Below are 14,558 nucleotides of genomic sequence, written 5' to 3' on the forward strand. Positions count from 1 at the left end.
CGACGCAGTGCCGGTTGTTCGAAAATGCGCATAAAACTGCAGCAGAGACTGGGTGTAGCGGAGTTTGTTTAATACCGGCGCGGATGAAAGGGGGATAGACTAACGTGAAACTACAGATGAAGGTTTAATCTGCGGACTTGTGCCAGAAACAAGAAAAAAGAAAAACGAGCGTAGAAAAATTAGCAGCGCAGTGCATAGTGCAGTATGCTACACCTGGGGTCAAAGACGTGCATCACGTAGCAGTGGAACACGGCCACACGACATTTATCCAGTTAAGGTGGACACGGGAGCGGACTGAGCGTAGTATTATGATAAAAAAAGGAGGATGGATAAAAAAAGGAGGATGAATAAAAACAAATTAACGAAGCAAAGTTGTGCATAAATAAAACAGGTGTTTTAATGTGACTGACACATTTCTATCAGCCGCGATTTGCAGCAGCTGTGCGTGGGCGCAACCGCACGTTAAATTTCATAAAACGTAACTTTATGCAGGTTGCTGTACAGCCTAGCGAAACTTTATATATGACGAACGTGCTTTCAATATTCAAATGCACGTGTACCGCCTGGCATCTTTGTACGAAGAACACGTCTTGAACGCATGCAGAAACGAGCAGCGCGGTTTGTCAGGTAACTATGACTTCTCTAATGCCCGAGTCCCACTAGAGCGAAAAACAGAAAAAAAAAACGACAGCTACAAGCCTCAAGAGAGAGAGAGAAACAACTTTAATGGAACACCACATCAAGAAGCCGCAGGATAGAGGTTTACCTACCGCGGCTTCTCAAAAAGAAAAAATTCTGTTCCCGAACTAAAAAGGAATGCATGCGAGGTGGCTTTTCTCTGTTCTGGAAGGGATGTGACTTGGCGTGAACATCGGTGCATGGCATGCACCGATGTTCACGCCAAGTCAAACGTCGGGTGCTCGTTCGCTTTTTGTAAGGTGTTCGTGACTTCCGTCGCGATCTTGTCCGCTCGGGAGACGACTTCGGCTTGGATGTGTGGGTCCGAGCTTCGGAGAAGCACAGCCCAAGGGGGATCCAGCGGGTCCTCTTCTCTTTCTCGAAGGTGAGCGACGAAGTCCCGTAGAGTAGGTGAGGGAGGGTCGAAGGGACATTCCCAAAACAAGTGTGCAATGGTGGCCTTGGTCGGGCCAGTCCCCCCGTCGGCGGGGTCTGGTGGCGGGCAGCGAGCGCACCTCCCGTCGAAGAGGGTTGGATAGATATGCCGCAGAAAGGCCGGGCAGGGGAGGGTATTTGTCTGCAGCTGTCTCCATCTCAGGGCCTGGAACTTGGTGAGACTTTTGTCGGGTGGTGGATACAGTCTGCGTTCTAGGCGGTAGTGTTGCAAGATCTCTTGGAACACCGTCAGGCAGTCCTTGGACATCGAAAGGTGGTGGGACGCCGTTTCGTCGACGCCGCTAAGGGAGCTTGGCAGCGTGCCGGCCGGCATTCGGAGGGAAGTTGCTCGAGTTGCCGTTGCGTGTGCCGTTTTGTTCCCCTCGTGGGTCGAGTGAGCGGGGACCCACACCAGACGGTGTCTGGTGCGGTCGGAGCCGGGCTTGAAGGATCGAAGGATGCGTTCCGTTACCGCGCACACCCTGCCTCTGGCGAAATTGCGGACTGCCGTCTTGGAGTCGCTGGTGATCGTCGTTGAGAGGGGGCCCGCGTGGACCAGGGCCAGTGCAACGGCCGCCTCTTCCGCCACTGCAGTGGCTTTGGTGGTCACGGAGGCCTGGGCGACCGTGGATCCGTCGCTGTTTACCACGGCGATCGCGAAACAGGCGTTACGAGAGGCGCCGCCCGGGTACGGCGCAGCGTCCACGTGAAGGACGCCAGAGTTGGTACGATGCTGCTTGTTGAGGGCGTCAGCTCGCGCCTTTCTCCGCTCCTCGTGATGTTGAGGGTGCATATTCCGCGGTACCGGGCGGACTTCCAACGCTTTCCTAACCGTCTTCGGAACGTCGACCGGGGCCTCTTGCAAAGGTTCCGGCTCGATCCCCAGCCTTTCCAGGACGGCGCGCCCGGTAGGCGTCTTAGAGAGACGCACGATTTGAGAGCTCCGGTGCGCCTCGACGAGTTCGGACACCGTGTTGTGTATTCCAAGTTGCATGAGGCGGTCCGTAGACGTGGCCATGGGGAGTCCGAGGGCCAACTTGTACACTTGTCTTATGATAGAATCGAGCTTCTTCTTGTCCTCAAACCAGAGTCTTTCGCTATTTGACAGGCTTTGTAGAATAAAGGAGGCTATGCTCAAACACGAGCATCATACACGCGAGGGTATCTTTGGCACGCTTGCAATCGCTCGTGCTTACTTCACGCGTAGCGAACGACTAAACGCCTGCCAAAGGTACCATCGCGAGCATGATGCATGGGTTTGAGGCTTGTCGCTGTCGGTTGTTTCTGTTTGTCGCTCTAGTGGGACTCGGGCATAAGATCTATTCTGCTAGTTGTGCTGTGGTGATCCTTGCTTGCAGGTCGGCGGAAATATTTTAGATTTTCCTTGTTTTATAACATGTTTATTGGCAAAAGCAGCATCGCTCAAATCCATTCCATGAGGGAGCCAAACTCTGTGTCCCCCCGTACAGATCATAAACTGAACGTTTGTGAGTACATGTCTAAAAGAGACATCTTTATGTGCACGTTTTTTCACTGGCGTTGTATAAATGGAGTAACATTCCAGCTGAAATTGAAACTGCCCCTCCTTTCTTGTTAATTACAGCACTGCGAAGCTTACTGCTCAACTACTTAAAGCATTGCTAGATTGACTTGTGTTAATATTTTCGTGCTGGATTTTTTTTTCAAAGTTGTTAAGATGTGGTTATATTCAGTTTAATTCTGGTATCACTGTAACCCACACCCACACTCTGTCTCCCGGTTGGAAATGAACCTCACGTCGGTGTACCGGCTAGCGTCGACACGTTGTTGGCCTTGAATCCGCTGGAGGCTAGCTGGCGCGCCTCCTCTGCTCGCTGACTGATCACCCTAGGCGTCCACGTTCCCGCTGTCCACTGGCTCATCGGGCAGCATCAAGTCGAGCATCGTCGTCACTTTTTGCCAACCACCAGCTGAAATAGTGTCACTCCGGTGCTTTCTTGAACTGCCGTGTTATAGGCAAACGTGACGTACGGCAAGACTCCGTCCCACGCCTTATGCTCCACATCGTCGTATGCACATAGAAATACTGTCAGCGAAGGTCTTGATGAGCAGTTCCTTGAGCCCGTTGGTCCGCGGGTGGTACGCCCTGGTTCGTCTGTGGCTTGTGTGGCTGAGCCGAAGAACTTCCCGAGTCACCTGAGCCGTAAATGCTGCTCCTTGGTTCGTAATCAGGACTTCAGGGGCGCCGTGACGAAGAATGATGGACTGAATGAAGAACTTGGTGACTGCCAGAGCTGTCCCGAATGGGAGGGATTTCTTCGAGCGTATCGGGTGAAATAATCGGTCGTAAGGACTCTCTACTGATATCCCAGCGTCGACTTGGGGAATGGCCTGAGTAGATCCCATTCCGATCTGCTGGAACGGGGAGGTATGCGGTGCGATCGGTTGCAACAGTCCTGCGGGCTTCGTTGGTGGTTTCTTGCGTCGTTGGCATTCTTGGCATGACCTTCTGTACTGGTGGACGGTTTGGGGAGCTTGGGCCAGAAGTAATTTTCGCGGATTTGTGCCAGTGTCCTGCTGTACCCAAGATGCCCTGCCGTCAGTTTGTCGTGGCAGGCTTTAAGACTCTCCTGACGAAGGCCGGTGAGGATTACCAGGAGCCACGCCGAATTGTTGTCCCCGAAGTTCTTTTTGTAAAACATAAAGCACGCCTAGTCGGAAGGGGAAGCTTGTCAGGGCTCGCGAGAAGACAGGGCGAACTCTACTTCCTCCACCTTTCCAGATATTCAATCAGTGCGGGCAGCTCAGGGTCGGCTCCTTGGAGTTCCGCCAGATTGTCGACGTTTACTGCGCCCAAAAAAACTCTCCTCCTAGTCGTCGCCAGCGGCGGCCGTGGGGAGCTGGCTTGACGGGGTCCCTTGACAGACAGTTTGCGTCCTTGTGCTTGAGGCCGGACTTGTAGACCACGGACATGTTGAATTCTTTCAGTTGTAGGCTCCATCAGGCAAGGCGTCCTGTCGGATCCTCCAAGTTCGCAAGCCAGCAGCGCGAGTGGTGGTATGTGACCACTCTGAATGGACTTCCGTACAAGTAGGGACGAAACTCGGTTATCGCCCAGAAGGCCCCAAAGCGTTCCTTCTCCGTCGTGGAGTAATTGCTCTCTGCCTGAGAAAGCGTTCGACCTCCATAGGCGATCACTCGTTCTGTACCTTCCTGTATTTGTACCAGTACCGCGCCAAGTCCCGTATTACTGGCGTCCGTGTGGACATCAGTCACGGCATGCTGGTCGAAATGGCCGATGATCGGGGACGTCTGGAGTCTGTTTCGGCTCATTGAATGCGCGCTGTTGATCTTCTGCCCAGTAAAAGTTTACTGCGTCCTTCGTTAGGTCGGTGAGCGGCGCAGAGATCTTCGCGAAATGTCGGACAAAATGCCTGTAGGGCGCACAGTCGGAGAAATCTTCTCACGGCCTTCTTGTCTCGCGGCGGTAAAAATTCGGCCACTGCGCGTGTCAGGTCAGGGATGGGCAAAATACATGCAAATATGTATCTAAACACAAATACAAAATACTTCGTCAAAAATTTAATTAATTACAAATCTAATTACATTTCCAAAAAAGCATTTAAGTACAAAATACAAATACAACCAAATGCATTTGGTCTCCTCCAAATACTTTTCCAAATACATTCCTCAAAATTTGCGTCAGCGACTTCGGGGCACCTGCAACAGGTTTCTGGGTATCTCATTTTAATTTTGCATCGCACACTCGGGAGTTAGTGTGCGAGGCTCTAGTAACGTAATAGAAATATAATCACAAAAAAATGTAACCAGCTTGGACGTAATAGGTGAAAAAAGTAGAGCTTCAAGCAGCTTTTTTTGTCGATTATATTTTGGTATAGACCAACAAAAAACCGAGACGACCAAGACTCGCAGCACTAGCTAGATACTTTTTAATTGTTGCAACTCGCACCAGTTACGAAAATCTGGACGACCCGCGCATTTATAATGTTTGAGGCAAAAATATGGAGGGGAATTAGGCTGGAAAGCATCACAAGTTGTCACAAAACACTTATTTAGCCAGTCTGCCTGTGAACGTCGATTTCGTCACTACACTCTAAGCCCGGTCCCACTTAGTAAGAGGGACATTTCTTCGATTTTTTCCCACTTAACTTTAAGGGGGGCGACAGACCTCTTAATATTACATGGAGATTTTCCCTCTTAATTAAGTGAGACACCAGCCCTCTTAAAGTAGGCGATACGGCGTCTCCCTTAAATTTGAGGTCAGAGTCCCTTTTTAAGAGGGACATTTTTTATATTTTCTTCCTTAAATTTGGAGGGACGGTGGCCCGCTTAAAATGCAGGGGTATAGTCCCCCTTAAGTCGGGGTCACGCTGCTTATACATCATACAAAATACATTCTGCAGACATGTTCCGGAACGAGTCGCCGCGACATCCGTGCCTCGAACGCCACGAGGCAACCAAATCAAGAGGTTGCTTTGTCACGTGGTATATAAAGCACGGATGTCGCGGTGACTCGTATGGAAACATGTCTGCAGAATGTATTTTGTATGATGTATAAGCAGCGTGACCCCGACTTTAGGTTATCTCTTTTATTGTATCGTAGAATTTCTGCTCCTTCGTGTTTGGACTGTCAGCTGACATGCTGCACTGCAGTGATATAGTTCTCGCACTTTCGCTGATATTGTTTAACCAAAGTTATTCTGTGCTGCGTAACAGAATTGAAATTTGATCTGTATGTTATGTTTGATAAACGGAATCAATGTGTCAAATAAAACAGTAACAATCTTTAAGAGCAAACACGTGTTTTATTTGCCATGACACAAGAAAATATTTTGAAATGTATTTATCAAAATAGTAATTTTATAACAATGTTCTGGTAGCTTTTACGGATAAAAAAAGACGTTAGAACGACGCCAGAAATCGTCGTTTCTTGGAAACTATCACACAAAAAATTCCGTGCTGCAAAGTGACCCCTTTTGCCTATCATAAACAACAACAATACAATCGTGCTGAATTTTTTTTTTTTTTTTTAGCGGGTAGCGCAAAAAAATAGGTAGACATTCTTTCCCGCACAACACTTGGAAAGAAAATCAGCATAACTCTCGGAGGCAGCTCAGCGAATGTAGATGCCGAAACATATGATATTATACCAAAAAAATGAATTGCGACACTAAGCACAACAAGCGTGACGTTTTGCATTGCTTAATGTCACAACTCAGACTGAGTTTTTTGGTCTAATCTTATGTTTCGGCATCGTGATTCGCTGAGCTGCTTCCGTGAGTTAAGGTGATTGACTTTCCAAGTGCTGTTCCGGAAAGTAGATTCCTGTACTTTTTTTAGAGCGTAGTTACCTACTTCATAGCATTAAAAACGAATTATTCGGCGTCTCTTGCCATCAGCAGGAGCTCAGAATTTATGTTGTTTTTGAACGGCCATGAGCAATTGTCTGAGCTTTTCTGACATAAACTGAATCGAAACACTTCATTTTCAACGAGCAGACCCTAGAGAAGTCCAAAGGTTTGTCCACATGCCACAGGGTAGGAGAGTCCCGTTATGTAATACACCCATAAGCACATGACTAGTGCCCCCTCCATAGTCGTGCTAGCGGAGAGTTTCACTGACCGGCTCCCAGAAACGATCCGTTTCTCCGAAGCGAAGAAAGTCTTGGGTCCTGGAACTTTTTCGTCAGGGGTAAAATCGTCCTGCAAGCAGCATTGTTAAAAAAGAAAAAAAAAAAATATGCGTCAGCGTCAAGCTTACATTTCTATTTTTGCATTCGCTTTTTCACATACCATAGGTGATGAGAGAACTTCTGGCCAATCGAGACCGGAGAATGCTCCTAACGCTCAAGAATGTTGTCGGGTTGTCTCCGCAAAAGGCCCCTTTTACCTCTTCCAGTTTTCCCAGCATGGTGACGATCGTGTTATGGAACCGAAGCTGTGCATCCACCTTTAGCTGAGTGAAAGACCATATTGTTTTCCTTTAGATACAGAGAGTGGGAATGAGAATGAAGGTAATGAAGCGCTTTCACCTGTTATCAAGCAGGCGCTAGGAAACAAATGCGAAAATAAAGTGGAAACAGCTCAAAGATTCGGAACCCAATCTGTATACCATGAAATAGCGAGTGATATTAGCTTCTGACGTAACTTCTGCTACTATTAATATTTGGTACGAGAATAGACTGCTGTTTTAAGTAATTTACGAGAATCGTTTTCGTATTAGCAAGACAAAACGAAAACGCATTTAGTAGTAGATGACCATTAGAAGCCCCGTGTGCTTTGGAAGGCATGGATTGCATTTGCGGCTCGAAGCTGCAGAAGAGATCTAATGCATGTTTTAGAGAGCAACATAATCAAATAAAAAAATTATATTTCTGTAGACATTTCGGCGCAAGCCATTCATTTATTCTTTTTTTCAGAAGCAACGCATATGCCAACAGAACGTGAATAGAGCCTACCTACACACCAGAATACAAAAAGTTCATAATTACCGAGTTCGTTGTGGGCCGTGTGCGGGTGGCCGCAGTAAGCTCACCACTCAGGGTGGTGCGTTCCACCGCGCAGAGGGTCCCGGTAGAGCTCTTTACACGAGCAATCCGAGCAGAACCCCTGTCTGATTCCCTTCATGTACACCTTCGTTGCCATTGCCTCACTCTGAAAACAAGATTTTTAACGGTCACTCATTTAACGCCCATAGTCAACCTAGCCCGAAAGAGCCTAAGAAAAAAAAAATAGAAAAAAAAGTTCTGTTTATATATTTTTCGCGGATGTACCACACAGAAAAAAAAAAATTCAACCAGCTACAGAAAACAAAGAGCATAATAAACATCATGAATAAAACCTCCAAAAACAAAAGCATGGTACCCCGAAAAAAAAAAAAAAGAAAACGATAGCTTTGCCGGCGCGACCGTCAAAATATAACGAACAAAAAACTACGCTAAGGAAATACTAAAAAAAAAAAAAAATGTACTCCCGGGCCACCGCTCCACCCTTCCCCCCTTTCCGCAGACGCCGCGACGCCGACGCAACGTGAACGCGCGAAGGAAAAACCTCTTTCTATTTTTTTTTTGTGGGGTTTGAATTAGAAGTTCGTCCACTCCACCCCCCCCCCCCCTTTTTTTTCCACATACATACACACACTTTATGGGTTTTTGCTCGCCTCCCACTTGAGAAAAAAGTTAATAATCACTGCAACGCTAAAGATGACTACAACATAACGTTGCAGTGTAAATTGCTGTAATGAATTCTGAAGGCAAACAAACGCAAAATCGCCAATATTGTTTCCGTCAATCAACGCTCTCGGGCGGTCAACCTCAAGCATTTAGAGTTCACACCGAGAAACAAATCGGCGAGCCAAGTTTAGAAACACTGACAGCCCCAGCTAGGGTGCCTTTATCTTGGCTTTGCCTTAGGGAGGGTGATGCCATCCTCTGTAGTACCCGATGCCGACAGTGTACGCTCAGGGATAAAATAAAAGGAAATTGCCGGTAATAAAATGCCGGCGTAGCAGTGCCAAAGCTAGCAGCTCGAGCTGGGAGAAGAACGAACACGCGTTCAAAATTAAAAAGTAGACAAAAGCGTCGGACAGAAAATGGTCTGATATCACCAGCCTAGGACATACGCGTACACATTGGGACACCCTAGCCCGCTAAAAGCGTTTTGTACGAAAGACATTCCTGCGGCTCACGGCAGGGCAAACAATTAGCGACGCTTTGTCCATAGCTGAACGAGCAGATCGAAGCGACCGCGTCCGCCGACTACAGCTGAACACTCTCTCTCTACATGCAAAGGTCGTGCATCCCACAGCCAGCGTGAAAATATTGATGGCTCATTATTCCCACCCGCAATGCGCCAAAAACAAAAGGTTCAATACGATAGGATTACTCACCCGAAGGAAGTCAAACGAGCAGCATGACGCTTGCGGCTCTCCGGCAACGACCGTTTCCAGCTCTCCGTGAATTGGCGCGAAGCCTCAGCACCATCCGAACTCTTTGCCGTGGATTAGTGCGCCTGCCCCTCTCCTCCTGACCGAACTACATTGGTCCAGTTAAGAGGGACCAGTCCCCTCTTAATATGAAGGGAGACGCGTGAATCTTTCTGTCGGTCTTTCCTGTTCAGAGGGACCAACGAAACGGTTTCCTTTGTCTCTCTTAATATGTTGGTGTCCCTCTAGATGTTGCTATTTTATTTTTCAATTTCCCTCTTAAAAAGAGCTGTCCCCCTGAAAGCATTGTTGTCCCCTTTAAAATCAGAGGGACAGCGTTTTTTATGAGAGACCGGTTTTAGAGTGTATAAACCCTTTCCCAAATCAGTGCCATCTGGTGAATTGTAAAGCAGTTTAGGTTTTGCCATATCAATGGCGGAAATGAACTTGCATCGGCACCGTCACTTTCGCAAGCCAACAGCACGCGAGGAATTGTTCAGTGAATTCTTTCTCGATCACTTTCAGTTCGACGGTAACCAAGAACCTGCATTTAGAACAAATCTCCAACCCACTAAGATGCCTCGAGAAAATTCTATACACCAAAGTACTTTAAAGCAGATTGTGTGCCGTACACAGATTGACTGAATCTGAGTTATTAGAAATAAACGCTTGCGTAGCTCTTGCGTTCCATTCCTACGTCGCGTCGTACTGACCCCCCGAATGTACAGGCCTCGCAAGATCCGCTTAGGAGCATCTTCAACGTCTTCTTTTATCAGTCATTAGAAGGCCGCCATTGGTATGGCACAGATGCCGTTCCACTGATGATGATAGTGATCAAAGAGGGCAGACTGAATTTCGGAAAGGGTCTATTCTTGCGCTGGACAAGCACCGTAATCACAAAGTCACTAAACGCTTGTGCTTGATTGAGAGACACTGCAATCGGTGCAGAACGTAGTTTTCTTCCTGCTCTGGACAGTGACAATAAATTTTAGGTATGTATTTTCGCCCACAAAATTGTATTTAATTACAATTGTATTTGAAATACCCACGTTTTAGTATTTAAATACACACGTCAAATACGTTACCCAATTTGTAATTAAATACAAATGCAAAATATACAAAGTATTTGAAATACGTATTTCAAATACTTGTATTTGAAATATTGCCCATCCCTGTGTCAGGTTTAGGAGAAACACCTTTGTTGCTTACGACGTGGTCTAGGAACTTCAGATCGCCGTAAGCGAACCGACATTTGGAAGTCTGGAGCGTCAGTCCAGCGGTCTTGATGGTTTGAAATACGGCGCGGAGTCGTCGCAGTTGCTTGTCGAAGTCGCTTGAGAATACTATGACGTCATCGAGGTGAACGAGACAGCTCTGCCATTTCAGGCCCGCCAGCACAGTGTCCATGACACGCTGAGAAGTGGTTGGTGCCGTACAAGGTCCGAAAGGCATTACCTTAAACTCGTACAGTCCGTGGGGAATGACGAAGTTTGTCTTCTCACGGTCCCGCTTGTCGACTTCGATGAGCCAGTAGCCACTCTTGAGGTCCGTTGATGAGAAGTAACGGGCGTGGCGTAGTCGATCAAGCATATTGTCTAGGTGTGGAAGCGGATAGACGTCTTTCTTTGTCACAGAATTCAGCCTTCGATACGCCATGCAGAATCTCAGCGTTCCGTTCTTCTTCTTTACCGGCACGACGGGAGAGGACCAGGTATGCTTCAAAGGCTGATTGATGTCTTCCTCGAGCATCCCTTGAACTTGTTCTCGGATGACCTCCCGTTCTTTCACGGAGACACGTTACGTCAACTGGAGGACAGGAAGGGCATGTTCATCCGTAATAACGCGATGCTTGGCTATCGTCCTTTGGCGCACCCTTGATGACGTGGCGAAACATTCACTGTACTCGGCAGGAAGATCAGTCAGATGTCGTTCTGGGGCTGTGAGGGTCTGGTCGATGTCAAGCTCCGAAGGCGGCGTCCTCTTGTACAGCAATGAAGAGCAGTCTCCTGAGATGGGGGCGATCGCGGCTGAGTTTGTAAGTTCCTCGACGTGGCCCACGGCTGTGCCCTTTGTCAGGTGCTGTGATTATTTTCGGAAGTTCGTCACAATAATTCATGCTGCGCCCATCCTTGAGCTCCGTTACGCCCCTGGTAATGCCGAACCCTCTTCCCACGTTCAGTTTATTTATTTATTTTACCCTCAAAGCCAGACGCATTACAGAGGAGAGTGGTGAGAAAACAAACGAAATAATAATGGAAAATACAGAATAGTTAAGCAACAGGGGATACATGGTTTGGAACATTTGAGCAAAAGAGAACACAATCAACAATTGATGTAAGTGATGCAGATAAATGATTCCATTAATTCGAAACTTTAGAGATAAATGAAGCAAAATATTTGTTATAATGGAAAAATGGAATGCCTACTTTGTGACGGTGATCCAAGCGCGCAGACAGACATGAAGGTGGGGGAGGGGGGGGTTTATCAATTGATATCTAAGTAGAGTGTTGTGATGAAAAATTTTGTGAAAGACAAATACTAGAAATATTTTGGCGATGTGCGCGACTGGCTAGTGATAAAGTATTTTCATTGATGCTAAGCTAGCGGTACGATTATAATTAGCCAAAATGACACGTGCGGATCTGTTTTGAAATAATTCGAGAGAGTCAGTAAGGTACGTCGTACCGGGATCCCAGATGGAGGCTGCACACTTAAGCTTTGCCGTCACTAATGTTTTATAAAGAAATAGTTTGAATGGTGACGGGACCATAAAAAAATTACTTTTAAGAAAACCAAGCCTCGGGTTAGCGTTGTTAGGCACATAATTATTATGAAGGTTCTAGGAAAGATTATGTAAATTAAAAGTAACCTTACGAGCCATGCGTATTAGAATGTACCTGATAACATTTAGTTCCATTGACCAGAGTTCACACCTATTTAAAATGTAATCTAAATCATGCTGTAATTGCTTGGAGTCAGAGTCATTACATATTATTTGATAAATAGCCCAGTTGTCAGCAAAACATTTAATTGAGGAGAAGACAGTACTGGGAAGGTCGTTAATATAAATTAGAAAAAGTAGAGGACCTAAAACGTACCCTACGGGTAGGCCGGACGAAACAGATGTAAGAGTGGAGTTGATACCATTACAAGCTACAAATTGAGAACGATCTGCTAAAAATGCTACGATACAATTAAACATATCAGGATCAACGTTCAATTTACTTAGTTTTTGAAGAACATTATATGCTACCTTGTCAAAAGCGTTTGCAAAGTAAAACAAAAATGCAGTTCATCTGGGATCCCTGATCAAAGGCAACATAAAACTCGTTAGTAAGGCAGAATAGCTGTGTTTCACAATTTTCCTAAAGCCACGTTGACATGAAGAAAAATATTACTTGGATTCAAGGAAGGCAACTAGTTGTGTGTAGAGGATGTGTTCGAAGACTTTACATGAAATGCTAGTCAATGAGATGGGCCTGTAATTGTTAGGGGAGTGCTTTTCACCAGCATTTAAAGAGGGACTACTTTTCCGATTTTCCAGTCGTTTGGTTGAAGAGAGGCATCAAGTGACTGTTCAAATAGACTCGGAGACATGAGTAAAAAGTATTCACTTGCCGCTTTAAGGAATTTTGAATTGATTGCGTCTATACCAGTGGCTGGTGATAATTTAAGGCTATTTATAATTTTTGAAACACCGTTGGGGTCAACAACACCAGGGTACATTGAGGAAAAAGTGTTAACATGATAGGTCGGAGTGGTGTTACTATGAGGATTAGAAAAGAATTGATCAAACACTTCATTAAAATTATACCACCCAGAGATTTGTCAACCGGAATGTTATTTGCTGTTTGAAGTGAAATAATGGATGACCTATCAGGGGTTGAAATAATTCGTTCCAAAATTGTCGAAGATTATTTTGTAGCATAGGTGGCAATGATTGGTTAAAGACCTTAAGTTTAGCGTTAAAATTTTCCTTTTTTATAACACTCGGCAGCAACAGCACATTTTTGCCAGCGAACTGGACAAAGTGTACCTTTGGCGGCTTTAAATAAACGCTTCGTTTCTTTAGAAAGTCTCATGAGAACACCATTCCACCATGGCAAATGGGAATTTAAAATAATAGTTTTCAAGGGTATGTATTTTTTAGTGAGTAACCTTATCTCTTTTTTATAAAAAAGCCAGTTTCGTTCGACGGAATGCTCAAAAACGTTTTCCGAATATCAATGCCAAAAAAGTTCATAGATCTATATTAATACCATCAAACTTGATTCTACTGTAGTCGCGAATCACTTTTTTTTCCGGTTTATTTGACATGCCAAGTGAGCGCTAAAAAAAAATTGTAGTTACGAGTGGTTACTAAGCTCAAGAAGATAAGCAATATGACTAATTTGACTAGGCATAGTAGTTACAATAAGATCTAAAATATTTTATGTAGCAGCTGTTATTCTTGTTGGTGTGACAACAAGTTGAGACAAATGAAAACGGGAAACTACACTCAAAACGTTCGTGCCCTCAAGTGACAGAGAATCAGAATAGGGACATTCTAAATGCCAGACAATATTAGGGTAGTTAAAATCACCCAGTAACAAAAGGGGTGTTCTTGGAAAAAAATGACCGCATCTCCACGTGGTTAATGATGTTAATTGGGGCGAAGCTCTGGTAATGCTGAGGATACCGATTTCGTTTATAGCTAGTGCTGATGGTTCTGATATTGTTTTATTGCTCATAGGTAGTGCTGAGTTCCGGGTTGCGTTTCGACTTTAATATTACAGCTTTATGGTCGGTGGTCTCCGGAGAAGCTTGCTGTCTGCGTAGACGCTGAGCAGCAGCATACCGAGCTTTTCGTTCTTTCTTATCCGTGTCGGAAAGAGAATGTGTGGTATGGAACGTGGTTATATACGCATTTGAGCATTTGACCGCAGTGCCCTCTCGTCTATAAACGTTGAACCAATGCATGTAAAGTTTAATGCGATTAAATACGCATTTGACCGCAGCGCCCTCTCCTGTATAGACGTTGAGCGGCTACATCAACGAGGTAGAGGGGCTTAGAGTGATAAACCGGAAGTTCGGAAGTGGCACCCCCCCGGTTGCCGCCATATTTTACGCAAATGTGACCACTCGTCACGTGACCTCCCAAGAGCCGTGACGTCACAGGTAAGATGGCAGCGCCCAGAGCTGGCGGATGCGAGTTTGTTCGGTGCGCGGTAGCCGTGATGTGCAGCTGCTTTCCGACGACTTCGGGCTTCTTCGTGCTTGCTGACGCAGGTATAATGTGAAAATATGAAGGAATGAGACTTTATACCGTTTTTGCGCAAGATCGCTCTGGATCATCTGGATATTAACGCCTGTGAGACAGCATCAGCTCTGCATCGCCGTACCGGTGCTTGGATTCCGGGATGTGTCCGAGGATCGATAGAACTTTGAGTGCTTTTAACATGAAATTTTCGCATTCTCTTAGCTTTGTTTGAACGTTGAATTATCTAAGAATCTACGCGAAATGTATACGTCGCGTTAGGGCC

General features: G+C 45.9%; 1 protein-coding gene across 1 annotated transcript in view; it reads left to right on the forward strand.

Moving 5' to 3' along the window:
* LOC115308859 (peptidylglycine alpha-hydroxylating monooxygenase) overlaps positions 1-14,558 on the forward strand; it is an 82,548-nt gene that overhangs the window by 39,879 nt on the left and 28,111 nt on the right. The window lies entirely within an intron of this gene.

Source organism: Ixodes scapularis, unplaced genomic scaffold, assembly GCF_016920785.2.
Source record: "Ixodes scapularis isolate PalLabHiFi unplaced genomic scaffold, ASM1692078v2 PGA_scaffold11__112_contigs__length_91849675, whole genome shotgun sequence".
Lineage (NCBI taxonomy): Eukaryota > Metazoa > Arthropoda > Arachnida > Ixodida > Ixodidae > Ixodes > Ixodes scapularis.